The 21,155-nt window shown below is 49.6% G+C and overlaps 1 protein-coding gene across 1 annotated transcript in view; it reads left to right on the top strand.

Annotated features, from left to right (window-relative positions):
• LOC146829879 (vomeronasal type-2 receptor 26-like) overlaps positions 1–21,155 on the top strand; it is a 135,529-nt gene that overhangs the window by 536 nt on the left and 113,838 nt on the right. The gene's annotated exons all lie outside the window — the stretch shown is intronic.

Raw genomic sequence — 21,155 nt, 5'->3', positions numbered from 1 at the left:
ATGTCCCAGTGCTCTGCCATTCTATCTACTAGACAAACAGTAGGCACCTGGCTAATCTCTTCTTAGGCATAACATCAATAGAAGGATCATTGGCATTTTGATCATATGTTGGCATAGAGCAGCGTTGCAATCCTTCTAGCTGTGCTATCTTACTTCAAAATTAAAGGGCAGCAATGTGGTGCATGATACAGTGTTCCTGTCTTAACTAACTGTGCTGGCATAAAAACAGCAGATGTCCACCAAAGCATTCACCCCTGCCTCATGGTCCAAAGGTGCCTGTGTTGGTTCTAGAAAGCAGAATGTGGACCTGCAGAAAGGAAAGCACTGGGATGCATTGTATTGTCTTAAACTTAGTGCAACCCTGCACGTTCCTATTCACACAGCTTGTCCACATGTCTATGAAAGATGCCCCACTGCCACTCCTGGGTCCATGTACATTAACCTAGCCTCCACATTCCTAGCAGAAGATTGGTATCTCACAGGAGAAACAACACACCTGAGGGGTAGAGGATATGTGGCCCATGGGTACTACCTATATATAGGGACATTTCAAAAGTAATGTCTATACTACCCTAGATTAAACTACAGGACACACAATTGTCCTAGCATGCAGGCTCAGACCACGCAGGTTTAAGCTGCCATGGTAGACACCACCTGAACTCCTCTCATCTACATATGTATAACTGGGTGTGGGGGTGAAAGCAAGTCATGTACCTCAGTGGACCATGGGTCAGACTTAAAGTGAAAAGGTGCATGGCATTGATGCTAACAAATCTGCAGGGCCACGCTGCATCATTTCACAAATGGATGAAACCTTTTATGTGCCACCCTTGTGTACACCTTGTGTTCACCACCCGGCTGCTGCTAAAAAAGCAGCCATGTGCACCATGCTGCAAGGGTGTCTGTGTTGGTGCTTGGCTGTGCATGTGATGTTCTGATGTCATCTGTGGCAGCAATCAGTGTGGTCTCAGTGCTGTGGTTGGCACGGAATCCTGATTGTGAGACATTGAGTAGGTGGTTCCATTCCAGGTATTCATTGAGCTGCCGGTTGATTACTTTCTCAAGTACTTTGGCTGGGTACGGTAGCAGGGAGATTGGCTAATAATTTTTTAGGGTTGCTGGGTTGTCTGTATGAAGGGTCTGACCTCTGCATGTTTTTATCTGTCCAGGAAGGTTGCTGTGGTAATGGAGGTGTTAAGGATGCTAGTAAGTTCCAATGCTGATTGGGTTGGTTCCGAGGTTGATGAGATGGTGGGGGCAGGGGTCGGTGGGCAGCCCAGAGTGGATGGATGACATAATGCCTGTGTTTGTCTTAGTGGTAAGCGGAGACTAGACGATGATGATCTTTCATCTGGTGTTTGCTGGTTGGTTGAGGTTGTTGAGGCTGAGAGTGCTGGGTTGCATGTCAAAGTTGTTGTAGATGGTGGCAATCTTGCTGTGTAATTCCTAGAGAGCGTTACAGAGTTCTTGCAAGGTATGGATGGTATTCTCTGTGGCTGGCGGTTTATAGAAATCCTTGATTATTTTGAAGAGTTCCTTCGTGTGGTTGGTTACTGTGAGAAGTTGGCCTGGTATATGCTGTCCACTGATTAACCTAGCACCATAAGGGGTCTGTTTGGACTGGTACAAGGTGCTCACTTTAAAGACAACCTTTATTGAAATCTATCCTAGTGGTAGCTATGGAGAGCAGCCTTCAGGCTAAGTCTTGAAGGAATGTAAAGCAGCTTGTTTTACCAGTCTATAATCTCTTGAATGACCAAATGAAAGGACAACCACACCAGGTATATATTTAAAATATATGTATTTAAGATAAAACACACCCCTCTAGTCTCTTTATGAGGCTGGAGTTCGAAGTACTTAGGTTACAAGTCAGTATTTAACAGTAAAAGCAAAAAATACACGTTTGGGCCCTAGGGGCGTACCAAACCATATACCAATAAAGTGATATAAGAACCACAACAGAACTAGACACAAGGCCTAGAGCCTGTAAAATTGCTTGGACCACAAGGAACCACCCATGGTAGTGACACAGGGGACCCATGGGGGACGCGTGCAGTGTGAGAACACAGCCGTGAATCGCCGTTAACTTCTATGTGGAAAGTCGCGGTTGGAAATTAAGAGTTTAAGGACACTTAGAGGATGACTACAAGCAAACCCTTTTGGACTTAGAGGTGTCTAGGGCCAACACCCACGGGAGCACTGGAGTACTCAAGTTACCTCACCCAGGGAAGCCGGGTGCATAGGTGTCCAATGGTGTCGGGTCCCGTGTCGTTTTCAATGGAAGCTGGCAAAGAAGTGCTGCTGCCGTGAAGAGGAGAAGTGTCCGGAGCGATCCAAGCCTGGATTGAGGATGGAAGGAACCTGAAAGCAGAGGGGACAGAGTCTGGGTCACTTCCCAGTGACCAAGGGCAGGATAGTCCAATGCCCACAGATGTTGGGTGGTTCAGGTGAGTTGACAGGTGTCTTGACTCTTCAGCCATGAGGTCCAGGAGGTGTCGATGACCACCAGGAGCTGGATTCAAGCTGTCCCATGAAGTCTGCGAGTGCTGCAGTGTCGGCGAACAGGATGGACACAACAAGCATTGGCAATGGCAAGTCAAGGGGAAACAGAAGAAAGACGTCGGTGCAGACCAGCAAGGTCTGGGGGACTCACCCAGCAAAGGTAAGTTGGGGCATGTCTGGAGCAACCAGGAAAGCCCAATCAGAAGAGAAGTTGCCTTCGTGGAGACCCACTAGCCAATGGGCTAACGATCGCGAAGGTGCCTAAAGCAGTCGCACTGGAAACTGGTCGACGGGTCACTCGTGGAGTGGAGGCCAGAGATCTTTGGTGCTGCGGATGCCCATGGCTGGGGCTACTCGGAGCCCAAAGCACAACTTTAAGGAAGACCAGGAAGAGGATGGACCGGCAAAAGATCAGGGTATCCAGGGGTCACAGTTCCACGTCACCCACGATAGCCACGGGCCTCAGCTTTGCTGTGGACTCAGGGTAGGCTTGGAGAAGTCTGGAAATCCACCTCTGGTGATGCAAAGTCAAGTCAAGTCAAGTCAAAGAATTTATATAGCGCACTACATACCCGGAGGGTCTCAAGGCGCTTAGGGAGGGGAGGAGGATTACTTGTCAAATATCCACGTTTTAAGTTGCTTTCTGAATGCTAGGTGGTTCTGGGTAAGGCGAAGGTAAGTGGGGAGTGAGTTCCATGTTTTAGCAGCCAGTTATGAGAAGGATCTGCCTCCCATTGTGGTCTTGTTGATGCGAGGTACAGTGGCGAGGGCTTGGCTGGAAGAACGTAGTTGGCGGGAGGGGGTGTAGAAGGACAGTCGTGAGTTGAGGCATTCTGGTCCGATGTCGTAGAGTGATTTGTGTGCGTGGGTTAGCAGTCGGAAAGTTATCCTCTTATTGACGGGTAGCCAGTGGAGGTCTTTCAGGTGACCAGAGATGTGTTCGTTGCGCGGGATGTCTAATATGATCCTGGCTGAGGCGTTTTGGATTCGTTGGAGTTTCTTCTGGAGTTTAGCGGTAGTACCTGCGTAGAGGGTGTTTCCGTAGTCCAGTCGGCTCGTGACCAGAGCATGGGTGACTGTTTTTCTGGTTTCGGTGGGGATCCAGCGAAATGTTTTTTTGAGCATGCAAAGAATGTTGAAGCAGGATGAGGATACGGCGTTGACTTGTCTGTACATTGAGAGTGAAGAATCCAGGATAACGCCTAGGTTCCGTGCGTGGTCTGTCGGGATGGGTGCTTTTCCAAGAGCTTCCGGCCACCAGGAGTCGTCCCAAGCAGAGGGGGAAGTACCTAAGATGAGGACTTCTGTTTTATCTGAGTTCAGTTTCAGACGGCTGTGTTTCATCCATTCGGCAACTTCTTTCATTCCTTCGTGTAGGTTAGTTTTGGCGGTGCTGGGGTCATTGGTGAGAGAAAGGATCAGTTGAGTGTCATCCGCGTAGCGTCTGGCGGGAGCTTCAGAGTTGCAGACCAGACAGTTGCTTCTTTGGTGCCTGCCAAGCAGGGGAGTCACTCCTTGTCCCCAAGGGAGATTTCTTCAGTCTTCTAGTGAAAAATAATAGAAAGTCGAAGGTCCAGGATATATGTTGCGGGTTTTGTCCAGGGTAATCTAAAGCCTCAAGGACTGGGTTCCCATACTTATACTAAGTTTGGGGGTTGGACATACTCTAGGGACCCACCTATGGGAGGGTTTGGAAAGACGGGTGGTTACACCCATTTCCTTTGTCCAGTTTCTTGCCAGAGCAGGGGCAGGTACCCCCTGCAACTGGTTTGAACTGGACTATGCACAGTGACACCAAGCGTGCCCCCAGTGCAGGACTTCAAAGCACCAGAGAGTGCTCCCTCCCAGCCCCAATACACATCTGCCTGCTGGGGAGTTTCAGTCAGCAGCAGGAGGCCAGACCAGTGTCTGTGGCAGTGGCATCCATTTTGTGATGCCAGGGCTGTAGAAAGTCTTTACCGGGTAGACCAGTGTGAACATGTCTCTCCCTCTAGAAGGGTGGAATGCTACCCCCACCGCCTGAACTGGCGGGGGGCAGTATTCCAAAGTGTTTGACACCAAACACAACATGTTTCTGTGCAGCCGGTCCAAAGTTAGTATTTACCGCGAGGTTATAATGCAGTTAAGAGTATATGGTCTGGCTGCACCACAAACAGCATCAGAGGAGGTACTCCGAATGCTGCAGAGGGGCTCTGCTCATGCAGGGGCACCCTCTCACATAAAAACCAAGCACTCTGCCCTCAGGATTGTTAAGGCCTGCCATAGGAGTGACTTATAGGTTTTATATGTGTGTGCAATGGTAGTGCTATAGGTAGCCTGCTGCTAAAAGAGCAGCCATGTGCACCATGCTGCAAGGGTGTCTGTGTTGGTGCTTGGCTGTGCATGTGATGTTCTGATGTCATCTGTGGCAGCAATCAGTGTGGTCTCAGTGCTGTGGTTGGCACGGAATCCTGATGGCGAGACATTGAGTAGGTGGTTCCATTCCAGGTATTCATTGAGCTGCCGAGTGATTACTTTCTCAAGTACTTTGGCTGGGTACGGTAGCAGGGAGATTGGCTAATAATTTTTTAGGGTTGCTGGGTTGTCTGTATGAAGGGTCTGACCTCTGCATGTTTTTATCTGTCCAGGAAGGTTGCTGTGGTAATGGAGGTGTTAAGGATGCTAGAAAGTTCCAATGCTGATTGGGTTGGTTCTGAGGTTGATGAGATGGTGGGGGCAGGGGTCGGTGGGCAGCCCAGAGTGGATGGATGACATAATGCCTGTGTTTGTCTTAGTGGTAAGCGGAGACTAGACGATGATGATCTTTCATCTGGTGTTTGCTTGTTGGTTGAGGTTGTTGAGGCTGAGAGTGCTGGGTTGCATGTCAAAGTTGTTGTAGATGGTGGCAATCTTGCTGTGTAATTCCTAGAGAGCGTTGCAGAGTTCTTGCAAGGTATGGATGGTATTCTCTGTGGCTGGCGGTTTATAGAAACCCTTGATTATTTTGAAGAGTTCCTTCGTGTGGTTGGTTACTGTGAGAAGTTGGCCTGGTATATGCTGTCCACTGATTAACCTAGCGCCATAAGGGGTCTGTTTGGACTGGTACAAGGTGCCCACTTTAAAGACAACCTTTATTGAAAGCTATCCTAGTGGTAGCTATGGAGAGCAGCCTTCAGGCTAAGTCTTGAAGGAATATAAAGCAGCTTGTTTTACCAGTCTATAATCTCTTGAATGACCAAATGAAAGGACAACCACACCAGGTATATATTTAAAATATATGTATTTAAGATAAAACACACCCCTCTAGTCTCTTTATGATCCTGGAGTTCGAAGTACTTAGGTTACAAGTCAGTATTTAACAGTAAAAGCAAAAAATACACGTTTGGGCCCTAGGGGCTTACCAAACCATATACCAATAAAGTGATATAAGAACCACAACAGAACTAGACACAAGGCCTAGAGCCTGTAAAATTGCTTGGACCACAAGGAACCACCCATGGTAGTGACACAGGGGACCCATGGGGGACGCGTGCAGTGTGAGAACACAGCCGTGAATCGCCGTTAACTTCTATGTGGAAAGTCGCGGTTGGAAATTAAGAGTTTAAGGACACTTAGAGGATGACTACAAGCAAACCCTTTTGGACTTAGAGGTGTCTAGGGCCAACACCCACGGGAGCACTGGAGTACTCAAGTTACCTCACCCAGGGAAGCCGGGTGCATAGGTGTCCAATGGTGTCGGGTCCCGGCGTCGTTTTCAATGGAAGCTGGCAAAGAAGTGCTGCTGCCGTGAAGAGGAGAAGTGTCCGGAGCGATCCAAGCCTGGATTGAGGATGGAAGGAACCTGAAAGCAGAGCGGACAGAGTCTGGGTCACTTCCCAGTGACCAAGGGCAGGATAGTCCAATGCCCACAGATGTTGGGTGGTTCAGGTGAGTTGACAGGTGTCTTGACTCTTCAGCCATGAGGTCCAGGAGGTGTCGATGACCACCAGGAGCTGGATTCATGCTGTCCCATGAAGTCTGCGAGTGCTGCAGTGTCGGCGAACAGGATGGACACATCAAGCCTTGGCAATGGCAAGTCAAGGGGAAACAGAAGAAAGACGTCGGTGCAGACCAGCAAGGTCTGGGGGACTCACCCAGCAAAGGTAAGTTGGGGCATGTCTGGAGCAACCAGGAATGCCCAATCAGAAGAGAAGTTGCCTTCGTGGAGACCCTAGCCAATGGGCTAACGATCGCGAAGGTGCCTAAAGCAGTCGCACTGGAAACTGGTCCACGGGTCACTCGTGGAGTGGAGGCCAGAGATCTTTGGTGCTGCGGATGCCCATGGCTGGGGCTACTCGGAGCCCAAAGCACAACTTCAAGGAAGACCAGGAAGAGGATGGACCGGCAAAAGATCAGGGTATCCAGGGGTCACAGTTCCACGTCACCCACGATAGCCACGGGCCTCAGCTTTGCTGTGGACTCAGGGTAGGCTTGGAGAAGTCTGGAAATCCACCTCTGGTGATGCAAAGACTTCAGCGTCTGGCGGGAGCTTCAGAGTTGCAGACCAGACAGTTGCTTCTTTGGTGCCTGCCAAGCAGGGGAGTCACTCCTTGTCCCCAAGGGAGATTTCTTCAGTCTTATAGTGAAAAATAATAGAAAGTCGAAGGTCCAGGATATATGTTGCGGGTTTTGTCCAGGGTAATCTAAAGCCTCAAGGACTGGGTTCCCATACTTATACTAAGTTTGGGGGTTGGACATACTCTAGGGACCCACCTATGGGAGGGTTTGGAAAGACGGGTGGTTACACCCATTTCCTTTGTCCAGTTTCTTGCCAGAGCAGGGGCAGGTACCCCCTGCAACTGGTTTGAACTGGACTATGCACAGGGACACCAAGCGTGCCCCCAGTGCAGGACTTCAAAGCACCAGAGAGTGCTCCCTCCCAGCCCCAATACACATCTGCCTGCTGGGGAGTTTCGGTCAGCAGCAGGAGGCCAGACCAGTGTCTGTGGCAGTGGCATCCATTTTGTGATGCCAGGGCTGTAGAAAGTCTTTACCGGGTAGACCAGTGTGAACATGTCTCTCCCTCTAGAAGGGTGGAATGCTACCCCCACCGCCTGAACTGGCGGGGGCAGTATTCCAAAGTGTTTGACACCAAACACAACATGTTTCTGTGCAGCCGGTCCAAAGTTAGCATTTACCGCGAGGTTATAATGCACATAAGAGTATATGGTCTGGCTGCACCACAAACAGCATCAGAGGAGGTACTCCGAATGCTGCAGAGGGGCTCTGCTCATGCAGGGGCACCCTCTCACATAAAAACCAAGCACTCTGCCTTCAGGATTGTTAAGGCCTGCCATAGGAGTGACTTATAGGTTTTATATGTGTGTGCAATGGTAGTGCTATAGGTAGCCTGCTGCTAAAAGAGCAGCCATGTGCACCATGCTGCAAGGGTGTCTGTGTTGGTGCTTGGCTGTGCATGTGATGTTCTGATGTCATCTGTGGCAGCAATCAGTGTGGTCTCAGTGCTGTGGTTGGCACGGAATCCTGATTGTGAGACATTGAGTAGGTGGTTCCATTCCAGGTATTCATTGAGCTGCCGGTTGATTACTTTCTCAAGTACTTTGGCTGGGTACGGTAGCAGGGAGATTGGCTAATAATTTTTTAGGGTTGCTGGGTTGTCTGTATGAAGAGTCTGACCTCTGCATGTTTTTATCTGTCCAGGAAGGTTGCTGTGGTAATGGAGGTGTTAAGGATGCTAGTAAGTTCCAATGCTGATTGGGTTGGTTCCGAGGTTGATGAGATGGTGGGGGCAGGGGTCGGTGGGCAGCCCAGAGTGGATGGATGACATAATGCCTGTGTTTGTCTTAGTGGTAAGCGGAGACTAGACGATGATGATCTTTCATCTGGTGTTTGCTGGTTGGTTGAGGTTGTTGAGGCTGAGAGTGCTGGGTTGCATGTCAAAGTTGTTGTAGATGGTGGCAATATTGCTGTGTAATTCCTAGAGAGCGTTGCAGAGTTCTTGCAAGGTATGGATGGTATTCTCTGTGGCTGGCGGTTTATAGAAATCCTTGATTATTTTAAAGAGTTCCTTCGTGTGGTTGGTTACTGTGAGAAGTTGGCCTGGTATATGCTGTCCACTGATTAACCTAGCACCATAAGGGGTCTGTTTGGACTGGTACAAGGTGCCCACTTTAAAGACAACCTTTATTGAAAGCTATCCTAGTGGTAGCTATGGAGAGCAGCCTTCAGGCTAAGTCTTGAAGGAATGTAAAGCAGCTTGTTTTACCAGTCTATAATCTCTTGAATGACCAAATGAAAGGACAACCACACCAGGTATATATTTAAAATATATGTATTTAAGATAAAACACACCCCTCTAGTCTCTTTATGAGGCTGGAGTTCGAAGTACTTAGGTTACAAGTCAGTATTTAACAGTAAAAGCAAAAAATACACGTTTGGGCCCTAGGGGCGTACCAAACCATATACCAATAAAGTGATATAAGAACCACAACAGAACTAGACACAAGGCCTAGAGCCTGTAAAATTGCTTGGACCACAAGGAACCACCCATGGTAGTGACACAGGGGACCCATGGGGGACACGTGCAGTGTGAGAACACAGCCGTGAATCGCCGTTAACTTCTATGTGGAAAGTCGCGGTTGGAAATTAAGAGTTTAAGGACACTTAGAGGATGACTACAAGCAAACCCTTTTGGACTTAGAGGTGTCTAGGGCCAACACCCACGGGAGCACTGGAGTACTCAAGTTACCTCACCCAGGGAAGCCGGGTGCATAGGTGTCCAATGGTGTCGGGTCCCGGCGTCGTTTTCAATGGAAGCTGGCAAAGAAGTGCTGCTGCCGTGAAGAGGAGAAGTGTCCGGAGCGATCCAAGCCTGGATTGAGGATGGAAGGAACCTGAAAGCAGAGGGGACAGAGTCTGGGTCACTTCCCAGTGACCAAGGGCAGGATAGTCCAATGCCCACAGATGTTGGGTGGTTCAGGTGAGTTGACAGGTGTCTTGACTCTTCAGCCATGAGGTCCAGGAGGTGTCGATGACCACCAGGAGCTGGATTCAAGCTGTCCCATGAAGTCTGCGAGTGCTGCAGTGTCGGTGAACAGGATGGACACAACAAGCCTTGGCAATGGCAAGTCAAGGGGAAACAGAAGAAAGACGTCGGTGCAGACCAGCAAGGTCTGGGGGACTCACCCAGCAAAGGTAAGTTGGGGCATGTCTGGAGCAACCAGGAAAGCCCAATCAGAAGAGAAGTTGCCTTCGTGGAGACCCACTAGCCAATGGGCTAACGATCGCGAAGGGGCCTAAAGCAGTCACACTGGAAACTGGTCCACAGGTCACTCGTGGAGTGGAGGCCAGAGATCTTTGGTGCTGCGGATGCCCATGGCTGGGGCTACTCGGAGCCCAAAGCACAACTTCAAGGAAGACCAGGAAGAGGATGGACCGGCAAAAGATCAGGGTATCCAGGGGTCACAGTTCCACGTCACCCACGATAGCCACGGGCCTCAGCTTTGCTATGGACTCAGGGTAGGCTTGGAGAAGTCTGGAAATCCACCTCTGGTGATGCAAAGACTTCAGCGTCTGGCGGGAGCTTCAGAGTTGCAGACCAGACAGTTGCTTCTTTGGTGCCTGCCAAGCAGGGGAGTCACTCCTTGTCCCCAAGGGAGATTTCTTCAGTCTTCTAGTGAAAAATAATAGAAAGTCGAAGGTCCAGGATATATGTTGCGGGTTTTGTCCAGGGTAATCTAAAGCCTCAAGGACTGGGTTCCCATACTTATACTAAGTTTGGGGGTTGGACATACTCTAGGGACCCACCTATGGGAGGGTTTGGAAAGACGGGTGGTTACACCCATTTCCTTTGTCCAGTTTCTTGCCAGAGCAGGGGCAGGTACCCCCTGCAACTGGTTTGAACTGGACTATGCACAGGGACACCAAGCGTGCCCCCAGTGCAGGACTTCAAAGCACCAGAGAGTGCTCCCTCCCAGCCCCAATACACATCTGCCTGCTGGGGAGTTTCGGTCAGCAGCAGGAGGCCAGACCAGTGTCTGTGGCAGTGGCATCCATTTTGTGATGCCAGGGCTGTAGAAAGTCTTTACCGGGTAGACCAGTGTGAACATGTCTCTCCCTCTAGAAGGGTGGAATGCTACCCCCACCGCCTGAACTGGCGGGGGGCAGTATTCCAAAGTGTTTGACACCAAACACAACATGTTTCTGTGCAGCCGGTCCAAAGTTAGCATTTACCGCGAGGTTATAATGCACTTAAGAGTATATGGTCTGGCTGCACCACAAACAGCATCAGAGGAGGTACTCCGAATGCTGCAGAGGGGCTCTGCTCATGCAGGGGCACCCTCTCACATAAAAACCAAGCACTCTGCCTTCAGGATTGTTAAGGCCTGCCATAGGAGTGACTTATAGGTTTTATATGTGCGTGCAATGGTAGTGATATAGGTAGCCTGCTGCTAAAAGACCAGCCATGTGCACCATGCTGCAAGGGTGTCTGTGTTGGTGCTTGGCTGTGCATGTGATGTTCTGATGTCATCTGTGGCAGCAATCAGTGTGGTCTCAGTGCTGTGGTTGGCACGGAATCCTGATTGTGAGACATTGAGTAGGTGGTTCCATTCCAGGTATTCATTGAGCTGCCGGTTGATTACTTTCTCAAGTACTTTGGCTGGGTACGGTAGCAGGGAGATTGGCTAATAATTTTTTAGGGTTGCTGGGTTGTCTGTATGAAGGGTCTGACCTCTGCATGTTTTTATCTGTCCAGGAAGGTTGCTGTGGTAATGGAGGTGTTAAGGATGCTAGTAAGTTCCAATGCTGATTGGGTTGGTTCCGAGGTTGATGAGATGGTGGGGGCAGGGGTCGGTGGGCAGCCCAGAGTGGATGGATGACATAATGCCTGTGTTTGTCTTAGTGGTAAGCGGAGACTAGACGATGATGATCTTTCATCTGGTGTTCGCTGGTTGGTTGAGGTTGTTGAGGCTGAGAGTGCTGGGTTGCATGTCAAAGTTGTTGTAGATGGTGGCAATCTTGCTGTGTAATTCCTAGAGAGCGTTGCAGAGTTCTTGCAAGGTATGGATGGTATTCTCTGTGGCTGGCGGTTTATAGAAATCCTTGATTATTTTGAAGAGTTCCTTCGTGTGGTTGGTTACTGTGAGAAGTTGGCCTGGTATATGCTGTCCACTGATTAACCTAGCACCATAAGGGGTCTGTTTGGACTGGTACAAGGTGCCCACTTTAAAGACAACCTTTATTGAAAGCTATCCTAGTGGTAGCTATGGAGAGCAGCCTTCAGGCTAAGTCTTGAAGGAATGTAAAGCAGCTTGTTTTACCAGTCTATAATCTCTTGAATGACCAAATGAAAGGACAACCACACCAGGTATATATTTAAAATATATGTATTTAAGATAAAACACACCCCTCTAGTCTCTTTATGAGGCTGGAGTTTGAAGTACTTAGGTTACAAGTCAGTATTTAACAGTAAAAGCAAAAAATACACGTTTGGGCCCTAGGGGCGTACCAAACCATATACCAATAAAGTGATATAAGAACCACAACAGAACTAGACACAAGGCCTAGAGCCTGTAAAATTGCTTGGACCACAAGGAACCACCCATGGTAGTGACACAGGGGACCCATGGGGGACGCGTGCAGTGTGAGAACACAGCCGTGAATCGCCGTTAACTTCTATGTGGAAAGTCGCGGTTGGAAATTAAGAGTTTAAGGACACTTAGAGGATGACTACAAGCAAACCCTTTTGGACTTAGAGGTGTCTAGGGCCAAAACCCACGGGAGCACTGGAGTACTCAAGTTACCTCACCCAGGGAAGCCGGGTGAATAGGTGTCCAGTGGTGTCGGGTCCCGGCGTCGTTTTCAATGGAAGCTGGCAAAGAAGTGCTGCTGCCGTGAAGAGGAGAAGTGTCTGGAGCGATCCAAGCCTGGATTGAGGATGGAAGGAACCTGAAAGCAGAGGGGACAGAGTCTGGGTCACTTCCCAGTGACCAAGGGCAGGATAGTCCAATGCCCACAGATGTTGGGTGGTTCAGGTGAGTTGACAGGTGTCTTGACTCTTCAGCCATGAGGTCCAGGAGGTGTCGATGACCACCAGGAGCTGGATTCAAGCTGTCCCATGAAGTCTGCGAGTGCTGCAGTGTCGGCGAACAGGATGGACACAACAAGCCTTGGCAATGGCAAGTCAAGGGGAAACAGAAGAAAGACGTCGGTGCAGACGAGCAAGGTCTGGGGGACTAACCCAGCAAAGGTAAGTTGGGGCATGTCTGGAGCAACCAGGAAAGCCCAATCAGAAGAGAAGTTGCCTTTGTGGAGACCCACTAGCCAATGGGCTAACGATCTCGTAGGTGCCTATAGCAGTCGCACTGGAAACTGGTCCACGGGTCACTCGTGGAGTGGAGGCCAGAGATCTTTGGTGCTGCGGATGCCCAAGGCTGGGGCTACTCGGAGCCCAAAGCACAACTTCAAGGAAGACCAGGAAGAGGATGGACCGGCAAAAGATCAGGGTATCCAGGGGTCACAGTTCCACGTCACCCACGATAGCCACGGGCCTCAGCTTTGCTGTGGACTCAGGGTAGGCTTGGAGAAGTCTGGAAATCCACCTCTGGTAATGCAAAGACTTCAGCGTCTGGCGGGAGCTTCAGAGTTGCAGACCAGACAGTTGCTTCTTTGGTGCCTGCCAAGCAGGGGAGTCACTCCTTGTCCCCAAGGGAGATTTCTTCAGTCTTCTAGTGAAAAATAATAGAAAGTCGAAGGTCCAGGATATATGTTGCGGGTTTTGTCCAGGGTAATCTAAAGCCTCAAGGACTGGGTTCCCATACTTATACTAAGTTTGGGGGTTGGACATACTCTAGGGACCCACCTATGGGAGGGTTTGGAAAGACGGGTGGTTACACCCATTTCCTTTGTCCAGTTTCTTGCCAGAGCAGGGGCAGGTACCCCCTGCAACTGGTTTGAACTGGACTATGCACAGGGACACCAAGCGTGCCCCCAGTGCAGGACTTCAAAGCACCAGAGAGTGCTCCCTCCCAGCCCCAATACACATCTGCCTGCTGGGGAGTTTCGGTCAGCAGCAGGAGGCCAGACCAGTGTCTGTGGCAGTGGCATCCATTTTGTGATGCCAGGGCTGTAGAAAGTCTTTACCGGGTAGACCAGTGTGAACATGTCTCTCCCTCTAGAAGGGTGGAATGCTACCCCCACCGCCTGAACTGGCGGGGGGCAGTATTCCAAAGTGTTTGACACCAAACACAACATGTTTCTGTGCAGCCGGTCCAAAGTTAGCATTTACCGCGAGGTTATAATGCACTTAAGAGTATATGGTCTGGCTGCACCACAAACAGCATCAGAGGAGGTACTCCGAATGCTGCAGAGGGGCTCTGCTCATGCAGGGGCACCCTCTCACATAAAAACCAAGCACTCTGCCTTCAGGATTGTTAAGGCCTGCCATAGAAGTGACTTATAGGTTTTATATGTGTGTGCAATGGTAGTGATATAGGTAGCCTGCTGCTAAAAGAGCAGCCATGTGCACCATGCTGCAAGGGTGTCTGTGTTGGTGCTTGGCTGTGCATGTGATGTTCTGATGTCATCTGTGGCAGCAATCAGTGTGGTCTCAGTGCTGTGGTTGGCACGGAATCCTGATTGTGAGACATTGAGTAGGTGGTTCCATTCCAGGTATTCATTGAGCTGCCGAGTGATTACTTTCTCAAGTACTTTGGCTGGGTACGGTAGCAGGGAGATTGGCTAATAATTTTTTAGGGTTGCTGGGTTGTCTGTATGAAGGGTCTGACCTCTGCATGTTTTTATCTGTCCAGGAAGGTTGCTGTGGTAATGGAGGTGTTAAGGATGCTAGAAAGTTCCAATGCTGATTGGGTTGGTTCCGAGGTTGATGAGATGGTGGGGGCAGGGGTCGGTGGGCAGCCCAGAGTGGATGGATGACATAATGCCTGTGTTTGTCTTAGTGGTAAGCGGAGACTAGACGATGATGATCTTTCATCTGGTGTTCGCTGGTTGGTTGAGGTTGTTGAGGCTGAGAGTGCTGGGTTGCATGTCAAAGTTGTTGTAGATGGTGGCAATCTTGCTGTGTAATTCCTAGAGAGCGTTGCAGAGTTCTTGCAAGGTATGGATGGTATTCTCTGTGGCTGGCGGTTTATAGAAATCCTTGATTATTTTGAAGAGTTCCTTCGTGTGGTTTGCTACTGTGAGAAGTAGGCCTGGTATATGCTGTCCACTGATTAACCTAGCACCATAAGGGGTCTGTTTGGACTGGTACAAGGTGCCCACTTTAAAGACAACCTTTATTGAAAGCTATCCTAGTGGTAGCTATGGAGAGCAGCCTTCAGGCTAAGTCTTGAAGGAATGTAAAGCAGCTTGTTTTACCAGTCTATAATCTCTTGAATGACCAAATGAAAGGACAACCACACCAGGTATATATTTAAAATATATGTATTTAAGATAAAACACACCCCTCTAGTCTCTTTATGAGGCTGGAGTTCGAAGTACTTAGGTTACAAGTCAGTATTTAACAGTAAAAGCAAAAAATACACGTTTGGGCCCTAGGGGCATACCAAACCATATACCAATAAAGTGATATAAGAACCACAACAGAACTAGACACAAGGCCTAGAGCCTGTAAAATTGCTTGGACCACAAGGAACCACCCATGGTAGTGACACAGGGGACCCATGGGGGACGCGTGCAGTGTGAGAACACAGCCGTGAATCGCCGTTAACTTCTATGTGGAAAGTCGCGGTTGGAAATTAAGAGTTTAAGGACACTTAGAGGATGACTACAAGCAAACCCTTTTGGACTTAGAGGTGTCTAGGGCCAACACCCACGGGAGCACTGGAGTACTCAAGTTACCTCACCCAGGGAAGCCGGGTGCATAGGTGTCCAATGGTGTCGGGTCCCGGCGTCGTTTTCAATGGAAGCTGGCAAAGACGTGCTGCTGCCGTGAAGAGGAGAAGTGTCCGGAGCGATCCAAGCCTGGATTGAGGATGGAAGGAACCTGAAAGCAGAGGGGACAGAGTCTGGGTCACTTCCCAGTGACCAAGGGCAGGATAGTCCAATGCCCACAGATGTTGGGTGGTTCAGGTGAGTTGACAGGTGTCTTGACTCTTCAGCCATGAGGTCCAGGAGGTGTCGATGACCACCAGGAGCTGGATTCAAGCTGTCCCATGAAGTCTGCGAGTGCTGCAGTGTCGGCGAACAGGATGGACACAACAAGCCTTGGCAATGGCAAGTCAAGGGGAAACAAAAGAAAGACGTCGGTGAAGACCAGCAAGGTCTGGGGGACTCACCCAGCAAAGGTAAGTTGGGGCATGTCTGGAGCAACCAGGAAAGCCCAATCAGAAGAGAAGTTGCCTTCATGGAGACCCACTAGCCAATGGGCTAACGATCGCGAAGGTGCCTAAAGCAGTCGCACTGGAAACTGGTCCACGGGTCACTCGTGGAGTGGAGGCCAGAGATCTTTGGTGCTGCGGATGCCCATGGCTGGGGCTACTAGGAGCCCAAAGCACAACTTCAAGGAAGACCAGGAAGAGGATGGACCGGCAAAAGATCAGGGTATCCAGGGGTCACAGTTCCACGTCACCCACGATAGCCACGGGCCTCAGCTTTGCTGTGGACTCAGGGTAGGCTTGGAGAAGTCTGGAAATCCACCTCTGGTGATGCAAAGACTTCAGCGTCTGGCGGGAGCTTCAGAGTTGCAGACCAGACAGTTGCTTCTTTGGTGCCTGCCAAGCAGGGGAGTCACTCCTTGTCCCCAAGGGAGATTTCTTCAGTCTTCTAATGAAAAATAATAGAAAGTCGAAGGTCCAGGATATATGTTGCGGGTTTTGTCCAGGGTAATCTAAAGCCTCTAGGACTGGGTTCCCATACTTATACTAAGTTTGGGGGTTGTACATACTCTAGGGACCCACCTATGGGAGGGTTTGGAAAGACGGGTGGTTACACCCATTTCCTTTGTCCAGTTTCTTGCCAGAGCAGGGGCAGGTACCCCCTGCAACTGGTTTGAACTGGACTATGCACAGGGACACCAAGCGTGCCCCCAGTGCAGGACTTCAAAGCACCAGAGAGTGCTCCCTCCCAGCCCCAATACACATCTGCCTGCTGGGGAGTTTCGGTCAGCAGCAGGAGGCCAGACCAGTGTCTGTGGCAGTGGCATCCATTTTGTGATGCCAGGGCTGTAGAAAGTCTTTACCGGGTAGACCAGTGTGAACATGTCTCTCCCTCTAGAAGGGTGGAATGCTACCCCCACCGCCTGAACTGGCGGGGGGCAGTATTCCAAAGTGTTTGACACCAAACACAACATGTTTCTGTGCAGCCGGTCCAAAGTTAGCATTTACCGCGAGGTTATAATGCACTTAAGAGTATATGGTCTGGCTGCACCACAAACAGCATCAGAGGAGGTCCTCCGAATGCTGCAGAGGGGCTCTGCTCATGCAGGGGCACCCTCTCACATAAAAACCAAGCACTCTGCCTTCAGGATTGTTAAGGCCTGCCATAGGAGTGACTTATAGGTTTTATATGTGTGTGCAATGGTAGTGATATAGGTAGCCTGCTGCTAAAAGAGCAGCCATGTGCACCATGCTGCAAGGGTGTCTGTGTTGGTGCTTGGCTGTGCATGTGATGTTCTGATGTCATCTGTGGCAGCAATCAGTGTGGTCTCAGTGCTGTGGTTGGCACGGAATCCTGATTGTGAGACATTGAGTAGGTGGTTCCATTCCAGGTATTCATTGAGCTGCCGGTTGATTACTTTCTCAAGTACTTTGGCTGGGTATGGTAGCAGGGAGATTGGCTAATAATTTTTTAGGGTTGCTGGGTTGTCTGTATGAAGAGTCTGACCTCTGCATGTTTTTATCTGTCCAGGAAGGTTGCTGTGGTAATGGAGGTGTTAAGGATGCTAGTAAGTTCCAATGCTGATTGGGTTGGTTCCGAGGTTGATGAGATGGTGGGGGCAGGGGTCGGTGGGCAGCCCAGAGTGGATGGATGACATAATGCCTGTGTTTGTCTTAGTGGTAAGCGGAGACTAGACGATGATGATCTTTCATCTGGTGTTCGCTGGTTGGTTGAGGTTGTTGAGGCTGAGAGTGCTGGGTTGCATGTCAAAGTTGTTGTAGATGGTGGCAATCTTGCTGTGTAATTCCTAGAGAGCGTTGCAGAGTTCTTGCAAGGTATGGATGGTATTCTCTGTGGCTGGCGGTTTATAGAAATCCTTGATTATTTTGAAGAGTTCCTTCGTGTGGTTGGTTACTGTGAGAAGTTGGCCTGGTATATGCTGTCCACTGATTAACCTAGCACCATAAGGGGTCTGTTTGGACTGGTACAAGGTGCCCACTTTAAAGACAACCTTTATTGAAAGCTATCCTAGTGGTAGCTATGGAGAGCAGCCTTCAGGCTAAGTCTTGAAGGAATGTAAAGCAGCTTGTTTTACCAGTCTATAATCTCTTGAATGACCAAATGAAAGGACAACCACACCAGGTATATATTTAAAATATATGTATTTAAGATAAAACACCCCCTCTAGTCTCTTTATGAGGCTGGAGTTCGAAGTACTTAGGTTACAAGTCAGTATTTAACAGTAAAAGCAAAAAATACACGTTTGGGCCCTAGGGGCGTACCAAACCATATACCAATAAAGTGATATAAGAACCACAACAGAACTAGACACAAGGCCTAGAGCCTGTAAAACTGCTTGAACCACAAGGAACCACCCATGGTAGTGACACAGGGGACCCATGGGGGACGCGTGCAGTGTGAGAACACAGCCGTGAATCGCCGTTAACTTCTATGTGGAAAGTCGCGGTTGGAAATTAAGAGTTTAAGGACACTTAGAGGATGACTACAAGCAAACCCTTTTGGACTTAGAGGTGTCTAGGGCCAACACCCACGGGAGCACTGGAGTACTCAAGTTACCTCACCCAGGGAAGCCGGGTGCATAGGTGTCCAATGGTGTCGGGTCCCGGCGTCGTTTTCAATGGAAGCTGGCAAAGAAGTGCTGCTGCCGTGAAGAGGAGAAGTGTCCGGAGCGATCCAAGCCTGGATTGAGGATGGAAGGAACCTGAAAGCAGAGGGGACAGAGTCTGGGTCACTTCCCAGTGACCAAGGGCAGGATAGTCCAATGCCCACAGATGTTGGGTGGTTCAGGTGAATTGACAGGTGTCTTGACTCTTCAGCCATGAGGTCCAGGAGGTGTCGATGACCACCAGGAGCTGGATTCAAGCTGTCCCATGAAGTCTGCGAGTGCTGCAGTGTCGGCGAACAGGATGGACACAACAAGCCTTGGCAATGGCAAGTCAAGGGGAAACAGAAGAAAGACGTCGGTGCAGACCAGCAAGGTCTGGGGGACTCACCCAGCAAAGGTAAGTTGGGGCATGTCTGGATCAACCAGGAAAGCCCAATCAGAAGAGAAGTTGCCTTCGTGGAGACCCACTAGCCAATGGGCTAACGATCTCGAAGGTGCCTAAAGCAGTCGCACTGGAAACTGGTCCACGGGTCACTCGTGGAGTGGAGGCCAGAGATCTTTGGTGCTGCGGATGCCCAAGGCTGGGGCTACTCGGAGCCCAAAGCACAACTTCAAGGAAGACCAGGAAGAGGATGGACCGCCAAAAGATCAGGGTATCCAGGGGTCACAGTTCCACGTCACCCACGATAGCCACGGGCCTCAGCTTTGCTGTGGACTCAGGGTAGGCTTGGAGAAGTCTGGAAATCCACCTCTGGTGATGCAAAGACTTCAGCGTCTGGTGGGAGCTTCAGAGTTGCAGACCAGACAGTTGCTTCTTTGGTGCCTGCCAAGCAGGGGAGTCACTCCTTGTCCCCAAGGGAGATTTCTTCAGTCTTCTAGTGAAAAATAATAGAAAGTCGAAAGTCCAGGATATATGTTGCGGGTTTTGTCCAGGGTAATCTAAAGCCTCAAGGACTGGGTTCCCATACTTATACTAAGTTTGGGGGTTGGACATACTCTAGGGACCCACCTATGGGAGGGTTTGGAAAGATGGGTGGTTACACCCATTTCCTTTGTCCAGTTTCTTGCCAGAGCAGGGGCAGGTACCCCCTGCAACTGGTTTGAACTGGACTATGCACAGGGACACCAAGCGTGCCCCCAGTGCAGGACTTCAAAGCACCAGAGAGTGCTCCCTCCCAGCCCCAATACACATCTGCCTGCTGGGGAGTTTCGGTCAGCAGCAGGAGGCCAGACCAGTGTCTTTGGCAGTGGCATCCATTTTGTGATGCCAGGGCTGTAGAAAGTCTTTACCGGGTAGACCAGTGTGAACATGTCTCTCCCTCTAGAAGGGTGGAATGCTACCCCCACCGCCTGAACTGGCGGGGGGCAGTATTCCAAAGTGTTTGACACCAAACACAACATGTTTCTGTGCAGCCGGTCCAAAGTTAGCATTTACCGCGAGGTTATAATGCACTTAAGAGTATATGGTCTGGCTGCACTACAAACAGCATCAGAGGAGGTACTCCGAATGCTGCAGAGGGGCTCTGCTCATGCAGGGGCACCCTCTCACATAAAAACCAAGCACTCTGCCTTCAGGATTGTTAAGGCCTGCCATAGGAGTGACTTATAGGTTTTATATGTGTGTGCAATGGTAGTGATATAGGTAGCCTGCTGCTAAAAGAGCAGCCATGTGCACCATGCTGCAAGGGTGTCTGTGTTGGTGCTTGGCTGTGCATGTGATGTTCTGATGTCATCTGTGGCAGCAATCAGTGTGGTCTCAGTGCTGTGGTTGGCACGGAATCCTGATTGTGAGACATTGAGTAGGTGGTTCCATTCCAGGTATTCATTGAGCTGCCGAGTGATTACTTTCTCAAGTACTTTGGCTGGGTACGGTAGCAGGGAGATTGGCTAATAATTTTTTAGGGTTGCTGGGTTGTCTGTATGAAGGGTCTGACCTCTGCATGTTTTTATCTGTCCAGGAAGGTTGCTGTGGTAATGGAGGTGTTAAGGATGCTAGTAAGTTCCAATGCTGATTGGGTTGGTTCCGAGGTTGATGAGATGGTGGGGGCAGGGGTCGGTGGGCAGCCCAGAGTGGATGGATGACATAATGCCTGTGTTTGTCTTAGTGGTAAGCGGAGACTAGACGATGATGATCTTTCATCTGGTGTTCGCTGGTTGGTTGAGGTTGTTGAGGCTGAGAGTGCTGGGTTGCATGTCAAAGTTGTTGTAGATGGTGGCAATCTTGCTGTGTAATTCCTAGAGAGCGTTGCAGAGTTCTTGCAAGGTATGGATGGTATTCTCTGTGGCTGGCGGTTTATAGAAATCCTTGATTATTATGAAGAGTTCCTTCGTGTGGTTGGTTACTGTGAGAAGTTGGCCTGGTATATGCTGTCCACTGATTAACCTAGCACCATAAGGGGTCTGTTTGGACTGGTACAAGGTGCCCACTTTAAAGACAACCTTTATTGAAAGCTATCCTAGTGGTAGCTATGGAGAGCAGCCTTCAGGCTAAGTCTTGAAGGAATGTAAAGCAGCTTGTTTTACCAGTCTATAATCTCTTGAATGACCAAATGAAAGGACAACCACACCAGGTATATATTTAAAATATATGTATTTAAGATAAAACACACCCCTCTAGTCTCTTTATGAGGCTGGAGTTCGAAGTACTTAGGTTACAAGTCAGTATTTAACAGTAAAAGCAAAAAATACACGTTTGGGCCCTAGGGGCGTACCA

The sequence above is a fragment of the Triturus cristatus genome, chromosome 5_2, assembly GCF_964204655.1.
Source record: "Triturus cristatus chromosome 5_2, aTriCri1.1, whole genome shotgun sequence".
Lineage (NCBI taxonomy): Eukaryota > Metazoa > Chordata > Amphibia > Caudata > Salamandridae > Triturus > Triturus cristatus.
This window is presented reverse-complemented; position numbering and strand designations above follow the sequence as displayed.